The sequence below is a fragment of the Triticum dicoccoides genome, chromosome 2A, assembly GCF_002162155.2.
Source record: "Triticum dicoccoides isolate Atlit2015 ecotype Zavitan chromosome 2A, WEW_v2.0, whole genome shotgun sequence".
Classification (NCBI taxonomy): Eukaryota; Viridiplantae; Streptophyta; class Magnoliopsida; order Poales; family Poaceae; genus Triticum; species Triticum dicoccoides.
This window is the reverse complement of record NC_041382.1, coordinates 264,422,933-264,432,566: the sequence shown is the minus strand read 5'-3', so window position 1 is coordinate 264,432,566 and position 9,634 is coordinate 264,422,933.

Genomic DNA, 9,634 nt, shown 5'->3' with positions numbered 1-9,634 from the left:
ATATCGATGAAGTGGAGCTAGTGCCGTATCACCCTAGGTTATAATTGTCTCATGATGAATATCATCCAATAAGTCACCGGTCCAATGCCTATGAATTTATCTTATATTGTTTCTGCTAAGTTACTACTGCTATCATCACAATTACACTTGCTACAAAATATTGCTATCACTATTGCTGTTACCGTTGCTCTTGTCACTACTATCAAAACTATCAAACTACTTTGCTACTGCTCACTTTGCTATAGATAATTAATCACCAGGTGTGGTTGAATTGACAACTCAGCTGCTAATACCTTCAAATATTCTTTGGCTCCCCTTGTGTCGAATCTATGAATTTGGGTTGAATACTTTACCCTCGAAAACTGTTGTGATCCCCTATACTTGTGGGTTATCAAGACCTTTTTCTGGCGCCGTTGCCGGGGAGCATAGCTATATTTGTTGAGTCACTTGGGATTATTATCATAATATCACAATGAAGAATCTGAAGGATCCAAAAACTAAAATATTTCCCTCAAGGACGAGGGGAGGTAAGGAACTATCATCCAGTTCTGCTTTAGATTCACCTTCTATTATGAGTAAACTTGCAACACCACCACATGCTATTAGTTCTGATATGTTGCAAGTTATTGATGATGCTACTTCTACTATGAATGATGCTAGAACTTTGCTTCATAATGATGATGTGCCACTTGGTGAATTTCTTGATAAACAAATTGCTAGAGTTATACAACATGATGTTGTTGAATCTGATGATGAGCTTGAAACTGAAATTCCTAAAACACCTGCTAGAACTAGCCTTGCTAGATATGAATTCCCTAAGGTACCGGAAGGTTATGTTATGAGTGAAGAAGCAACAAGAGATATTCTTGCTTGCAATGATAGAGATGATCTAGAGAAATTACTACACAAGTATAAAGAAAAATCTCTGAATGCTAGAATGAAATGTGATCCTAAGTTTTCTACTTCACCTGTGTGTATTGATGATAAGGATTATGAATTCTCTATCGACCCAGAGCTAATTACTCTGGTTGAATATGATCATTTCCATGGTTATGAAACTGAAACTATTGTGGCACATCTTACTAAGTTGAATGACATAGACACCCTTTTTACTCATGATGAGAAAACTCGTTATTACTTTATTCTCAAATTATTTCCTTTCTCATAAAGGGTGATGCTAAAACTTGGTACAATACTCTTGCTCCTGGTTGTGTGCGCAGTCCACAAGATATGGTTTATTACTTCCCTGAAAAATATTTTCCTGCTCATATGAAACAAGCTGCCTTACAGGAAATATTTAACTTTGTGAAAACTAAAGAAGAGAGACTCCCACAAGCTTGGGGGAGGCTTTGCCAGTTACTTAATGCTTTGCCTGATCATCCTCTTAAGAAAAATGTAATACTTGATATCTTCTATAATGAACAAACTGATGCTTCTAGGGACTTCCTAGATAGTTGTGTTGGTTGTGTTTTCAGGGAACGAACTATTTCTCAAGCTGAAGAAATATTGAATAACATATTGAAAAATTATGATGATTGGACTATCCCTGAACCACAGCCTAAACCCACTCTGAAGAAGAGGGGTATATTATATCTCAGTCCCGAAGATATGCAAGAGGCAAAGAAATCTATGAAGGAAAATGGTATTAAAGCTGAGGATGTTAAAAATTTACCTCCTGTTGAAGAAATACATGGGCTTAATACACCACCAAGCGTAAGGTGGTAGAGGTAAATTCTCTTATGAACTTTAATGATAATGATAATCCTCACAATATGCATCCTAGTCAATGCCTTTATGAGTTTGAAAACTACATTAGGAAACAAGATCACTTCAATGCAAATGTTATGAAACAATTGAAATAAAATTCTGATATGATTGCTCGCTTGAGTGACTTGTTATTTAGAATGTCAAATGATGTTAGAGGTGTTGGAAAACATGCTTCTATGGTTCAAACTCAATTAGAATAGGTTTCTAAATCTCAAAGAGAATTGCTTGATGAAATGAATCATAATATGCATGACTTTGCCTTTAGAGTTGCAACTAGAGGAGGTAAAATGACTCAGGAACCACTTTATCCTGAGGGATACCCAAAAATAATGAACAAGATTCACAAAGAGCCAACACTAGTGCACCTAGTCCTTCTAGAAAGAAAAAGAAAAGAAAAATGATAGGACTTTGCACACTTCTAGTGAACCTGAAATAGAAAAACTTCCTGATGATGAAAATGAAGTTTCTATCTCTGATGCTTAAACTCAATCTGGTAAGGAACACTCACCTAATGATAATGAAAAATATAATGATGAGGTTCATGAAGACTCTCAACCAACCAATGATAAAGAACCAGATAATGATGTTGAGATCTAACCACCTGTTGATTTTGATAACCCACAACCTAAAAATAAAAGATATGACAAAAGAGACTTTGTTGCTAGAAAACACGGTAAAGAAAGAGAACCGTGGGTTCAAAAACCTATGCCTTTTCCACCCAAGTCAACTATAAAGAATGATGATGAAGAATTTGAATGCTTTGCTGAAATGCTGAGGCCAGTCTTTTTGCGTACTCGCTTGACTGATATCCTTAAAATGCCTCCTTATGAAAAGTATATGAAAGACATCGTCACAAATAAGAGAAAAATACCGGAAGCTGAAATATCCACTATGCTTGCTAATTATACTTTTAAAGATGGAGTACCTAAAAAACTTGTAGATTCGGGTATACAACCTATACCTTGCTCTATCAAAAAGAATTATGTGAAAACTGCTTCGTGTGATTTAGGAGCTGGTGTTAGTGTTATGTCTTTCTCTTTATATAAAAGACTTGACTTGAATAAACTCACACCTACTGAAATTTCTTTGCAAATGGCTGACAAATCAACTGTCATACCTATCGGTATCTGTGAGGATGTGCCCGTTGTTGTTGCTAATGTTACTATTTTGACTGACTTTGTTATACTTGAGATGCCCGAGGACAACAACATGTCAATTATCCTTGGTAGACCCTTTTTGAATACTATAGGGGATGTTATTGATTGCAATAAAATCAAGGTCACTTTTCATATTAATGGTAATGAGCATACGGTTCATTTTCTGAAGAAACAATGCCAAGTGAATGGTATTAATGTTATTGAAAAATCTCCGACAATCACTATTGGAAGTTTTCAAATACATCTACCTATTGTCAAAAAGAAATATGAAATGCTTATTGTTGGGGAAATGCATATCCCCATTGAGGTAACTTAGTGATTTACAAAAGTTCTTCAGCTTCATGCTAATCGAAAGTGGTTGTTAATAAGACTTGATCAACTTCATTAATGGATCATTTTTGAACAGTGTGAAGTTGATGAATTTAGTAAGCACTACTTTCTGTCCTTACTTTTTATTCTTTGTTTGTATTAGTTTAATAAAATAAATGCCATGTTTTGTCTGTTTTATGAATTTCCCGTGCAATAAATAATGACCCAAAAATAAAAGTTCTCAGAATGCCCTGGAAAATTAATACGATTGTTTCTGAAAATTTAAGAATTTTTGGTGCAAAAATAACCAGAGGGGGTGCACCAGGTGGGCACAACCCACCTGGGCGCGCCAGCACCCCCTGGCGTGCCCTAGGGGGTTGTGGTCCCCACGTGGGCCCCCTCACTTATCTCTTTAGCCCACATTGTCACATATCTCTAGAAAAAATCACTCTTGCTCTCTCTCTCTCTCTCGTGTTCTTGCTCATTTTGCTGCCAATTTCGATCTCTTTGCTCAAAGATCCATTTCCGAAACTATTTCGGGAGATTGTTGCTTGGTATGTCACTCCACTATTTGTCCAATTAGTTTTTGTTTTAGTGGTTTATACTTTGAATAATTAGCTACTCTTGGTGGTGCTGTAGATGTGCTTGCATGTTGAATTCTTAGTGTTCTAAGTAGTTTGAAAGCTTGTTATGGCCTCTATTTATCCCTATGAGTAGTTGCTACTAGTTCTCTGATGTTTTGTTGGAAAAAATTTGTGAACTAAAAATTCAGATTTTTGTTCATAGCAAAAATTGTACGCGGACATGAATATCTTCAGGAAATATGGCTCAAGGAAGAACTCCAAGGGTGTTATTGGGTAGTCTTCTGACAATGATCTCCACCCTCGAACGTTGGCAGAGGTACGGCCGTGCGAATGGCCGCACGTCCCGTTCCTGCAAGAAACTGGCATTCATGAGGAGTTCATGCAATTCATTGCCAATGCCGGTCTCACCAACTTCATCGCAGATAAGTGTGACCATTACCAAATCCTCACAAACATGTTTATTCAAAGCTTTACTTTATTACTTAGAAATAATCCTCCTGAAGTGAGCTTTGATTTATATGCTGAAAATCATCAGATACCACTTACTTAGTTTTGTGACATATGCTTGATCCCTTCTGACAGGAGCTTGGCTGAGCCTAGGCCGGCTGAGTTTGAGGATTTTTGTCGCACTTTGACAGTGGGTGATGAGAGGAGAGTGTCAGCCATCACTGCCGGTGGTTTACATTTCCTTGTTGTCCGTTACTTTGCATATTTCATTACCAAATGCTTGCTTGCTAGGGAGAAGGTAGGTGCACATAGTTCACCAGACCTTGCTATTTTACGTCGTGCCATTGAGGGCGACAACACGTATAGCTTAGGAGCTTTCGTGGCTCGACGCCTACACCTTAATAAATCTCAGGGTAAAATACACGGTGGGATTTTTGCTACTCGTTCGGTGGCTCACTTCGAAGTGGAGATACGCCCTCATGATTTCCCTCTTACCACAGTTTACCTAGGCCGTGCAACCATGGATCACCATCACTTTCTTGCACATGATTGTCCTAACATTGCCATTCCTAAGCTTTGGGGAGTACATGTTTCTCACTAACATTATATTCATGTTCACATATCATTCCATTTGTCGGTGTTCACACTTTTTCATTGTATCATCCATGCTTAGATTTATTTTGTTGCTTTGTTCTTGTGTGTTTAAAAAACTTTAGAAAAACCCAAAAAAATTAGTTGTAGTTAATTTACTTTCTATGCATGCTTAGTGGTAGCACTAAAAAGAAAATCCAAAAAGATTTCCTTATTCTTCTTTTGCTTGTTGGGAGCTTTCCCGTGTAAATAGTTTTTCTCGTTTTTTATTTTTATTTGCTTGTGAAAGAAAACCAAAAACTCCAAAAATATTTCAGTATGTTTCTCTGGATTTCTTTTCTTTTATTCGACTTGTACCGAGGAGAAGACCACGATGAAAATGTTGAGTGGCTCGCTGATACGTCTCCAAAGTATCTACTTTTCCAAACACTTTTGCCCTAGTTTTGGACTCTAACTTGCATGATTTGAATGGAACTAACCTGGACTGACGCTGTTTTTAGCAGAATTGCCATGGTGTTATTTTTGTACAGAAATACAAGTTCTCGGAATGACCTGAAACTTCACGGAGAATATTTTTGGAATATATAAAAATACTGGCAAAAGAATCAAGACCTGGGGGGCCACACCCAATCCACGAGGGTGGGGGCGCGCCCCCCTGCCTCATGGGCCCCCTAGAGCTCCACCAACCTCAACTCCAACTCTATATATCCATGTTCGGGGAGAAAAAAATAAGAGAGAAGGATTCATCGTGTTTTATGATACAAAGCCGCCGCCAAGCCCTAATCTCTCTCGGGAGGGCTGATCTAGAGTTCGTTCGGGGCTCCGGAGAGGGGAATCCATCGCCATCATCACCATCAACCTTCCTCCATCACCGATCCAATGCCTACGAGCTTTTCACAATTGATCTTTGCTTAGTTACTTTTTCGTTGCTACTGTTACAATCACTACAAAACCAATATTGTTACTTTTGCCACTGTTACTGTTACTCCCATATTACTTTGCTACTAAATACTTCGCTATAGATATTAAGTATTTCAGGTGCGGTTGAATTGATAACTCAACTGTTAATACTTGAGAATATTCTTTGGCTCCCCTTGTGTCGAATCAATAAATTTGGGTTGAATACTCTACCCTCGAAAACTATTGCGATCCCCTATACTTGTGAGTTATCACTCTCATATGAATAAATGTTGAACTAATAAGAGCCCATTTTACCTTGTCTTCTCCTGTTGAATAAAATGTTTGCAGATTCCAGCTTAGTCCATGGCACTCTTGCACTATTATTATTTTCATATCATTCGGTCGTTGAAGTGGAAGGCAATAATGACGACATTCTATGAATTGGTCATGGAAAAGAGAAACTGGTATGAACTCGTCTTGTCTCGTCTATGTAAATATATTTAACCTAGTGCCCATGCTTCAGCCCATTATGATTAAACATGTTCGCAATGACAATTAGAGATTATAGTTTCTCATGCCATGCATAAGTCGCTGGGAGTTAATAATGATTTATCTTGGATATCAACATAGCGTTGAGATGATTGTGATGTAGTATGATGATATGGTACCCTCCTTTGAATGTTCAACTGGCTTGACTTGGTACATGTTCATGCATGTAGTTGAATCAAAACCAACATAGCCTCTATAATGTTTATGTTCATGGTGTTGGTACGTCCATTTTGCATCATGCTTTTATATCGATACTTATTGCATTATGGGCTATTATTACACATTATGTCACAATACTTATGCATTTTCTCTCATATTTTACAAGATTTACATGAAGAGGGAGAATGCCGGCAGCTGGAATTCTGGGCTGGAAAAGTGTAACACCCTAGTATCATGCTACAGTAATCCCCTATTAATGGTGTCGTGTCATCACATTACTGTTGCTAATCTTCACTTGATCCAAATCACAATTCAAATTGAAATCTAATCTAAAGTCAAAAATTCATATTTGCTCAAACATGAAAACTAAAATGTTCATCATGTGCCAAATAATCCATAACTAATATTGGTAGTGAACCAACATTTTTGCAAAGTGTCTAAGTGCCCTAAACTATTTTAAACAGTGGCTAAAGCAATTAAATTAAATGCTTTAGAGTTAAAAAATTGCTAAACTAATTTATTTTGTTTTCAACTTGTTGTGGCTGTGTCCTAAATTGTTATACTATTTAGGTGTAAGTTTTATAAATTATAAAACTGTTTTGCTTTTTGAAAATAAAAGAAGGCAGAGAAGTTTACAAAAAATTAGTAAAAAAGGAAAAGCAAGAGAGAGAGAGACAAAGCCCCCTGCCCCCCTGGGCCTCGGCCCACCCGAGCCAACTGGCCCACCTAGGGCGTCCCAGTCCCCCCTCCCCGGTCGCTCCCCTTCCTGTTCCTCCGACCACGGGGAAGGGGCGCGTCTAGGCACCACCGCACCTCCTTGCCGATGACGCCTAGACAGCATAAGGCCGAGGCCGACGCCTCGGGCCTCCCCCTACTTACCTCTCCCACTTACCTCTGCCACTCCCTCGCCCATCGCTCTTCCCCTCCCTCCTTCTTCCCCTCTAGCCAGAGCGTTGCCGCCGCCATGCAATAGTTGGCCCGTAGCCACTTTTGCTCCCTCACCGCCGCATCGCGTCTGCCAGGACCGCCGCCGTCCACTACGTCTACCCTGACCACCAGCGTGACCCGGGAGCAACCATGACGGCCGAATCGACCCATCTTCGACCTCCGTCCTCCTCGGTCACCGCCGCACGCCGTCACCGTCTCCGGCCACCACGAGCCCTCCCCGAGCCCGCGAACGCACAACTACAGGGCCCGGTGAGCCCCGCGCCCCTTCCCCTCTCTTCACAGCCCCTCCCTCGGCCATAGCTGCTTCCCCCGTCGTGCCCGAGCTCGTCGCCGTGCTGGTGCTCGCCGTCGTGGACACGGCTCACGGAGCTTACAATCGACCACCCTGTCATGCTCAGCACCTCCACCCGCACCCACTGCACGCGCCCGCTACTCCTCCCGCTCCCCTAGCACCGTCCTCGACGGGGCAGTGATCCAGCCACCACCGCGAGCTTGTCTCCGGCGAGCTCGTCGCCTCCCTCCTGCTGCCGACTATGGCAATGGACTCACGCGAGCGCCATCTGCCCGTAGAGCCGCTCTGCACGCCGAACCATGCCCTGCCTTGCCGTCCCCGTGGAGCGCTCGAAAGTGCCGCCGCCGTCATCGTTGTAGCTCTCAGCTCTGGCCACCCCTCCCTACGAGACCACCATGGGTGGATGCGGCTTCATCCGCACGTTAGAAAGCGGCCGGCCCCGTGCCAAATTCTGGCCCGTCGCTGTTTTCCGGCGTGACCCGAGGACTCCGCCATGAAAATGGTCGCCGAAGCCCCTCTCCGGTGCCCTACAGACATGGTGCCGCTGGGGCCACCCCCAAAGCCATTGACTGGTCGCCCTAGTGGCCCCGCTGACCCCGTTGACTGCTTTGACCATTCAACGGTGCTGACTGGGCAACCCCAGTCATTGACGTGTGGCCCCCCACGATTAATTAAACTAATTTAATTTTAAACTAATCTGCTTTTTACTTTAGTGGCTAACAGATGGGGCCCATTTGCTAATTGACCTAGTAGTCGAATTTAACTCTCTGGTTAACCCACTGTGTATGACATGTGGGACCCAGCTATCAGGTTTGACCTGAGTTAGCTGGGTTGACCACTGACCTCATGCTGATGTCATGCTGATGCAATAAACTCTTTTTCTGAATTAGTTTAAACCTGTTAATTTCAGAATATATTTAGATTTTGAAAAAATCATATAAAATAAACCGTAACTCCGATGAAAATGTTTTCTATATGAAAGTTGCTCAGAAAAATGTGGTGAATCCGAATACGCTATCCGTTTACCTGTCAAATGCCTATAACTAGCTGAAGATGGAACATTGCCCCTCCAGTCATCTGTTTGACACAGGTCCGGAACCAGGGAAACATTCCTGGTTGAATTCCCCCTTCACCTATATCATGTAGCCATACGTTAGGTCACACCCGGCATAGCCTATTGCCATGTTATGCTTTGTGATGCTATGTTTGCTTTATATTTATTATTTCTTCCCCCTCTTCTCTTTGGTAGACCCCGAGATCGATGCTGCCCCTCTGATTGACTACATCTCCGACGACCCTTCTTCCTTTTCAGCAGAACTTCCAGGCAAGCAAACCCCCTTGAGAATTTCGATATCGCCCATTTCTTTCCCTCTCATACTTTCATTAGAACTGCTACTACTGTTGTTATCCTATTTCTGCTGCATAGCCTGTTTATTGTAACCTATTGTTGTTACCTACCTGCTTATCCTGAACTGTTTAGTATAGGCTGGGTAGAGACCCATCAGAGACCCCCACTTTGTCCCGACTGCCCCACTCGATTATCAGAAGACCCGATCAACTGGATCAAAGACCAGGCCCCAGCACCACACATCACATTCCCCTTGGTGTTAGACACACGGTTACTATGGTTACTATGACTTTACACTAAACCATGTTACTAAAGACGGTTCGGCCCTGAGGGGTACCCGCGCGAGCTTAATTGCGAGTGATGAGGAGTTGGGTTGACCTGGAGGGTGCCCGTGAGATAATTACAAGGCGTGGCCGGGCATTCTTAGCCCTTGCCACAAGTCCTTGAGATGGGGCGATGGGGTCACATCATTCGTGAGTCTCTACTTGTTACAGTGCGTTCCTAATCCACTACGATTTGGATATTTGATCCCAGTGGCCTCTAGCCTGATAGAACTAACCATCACGTGGGCATATTATGGGTG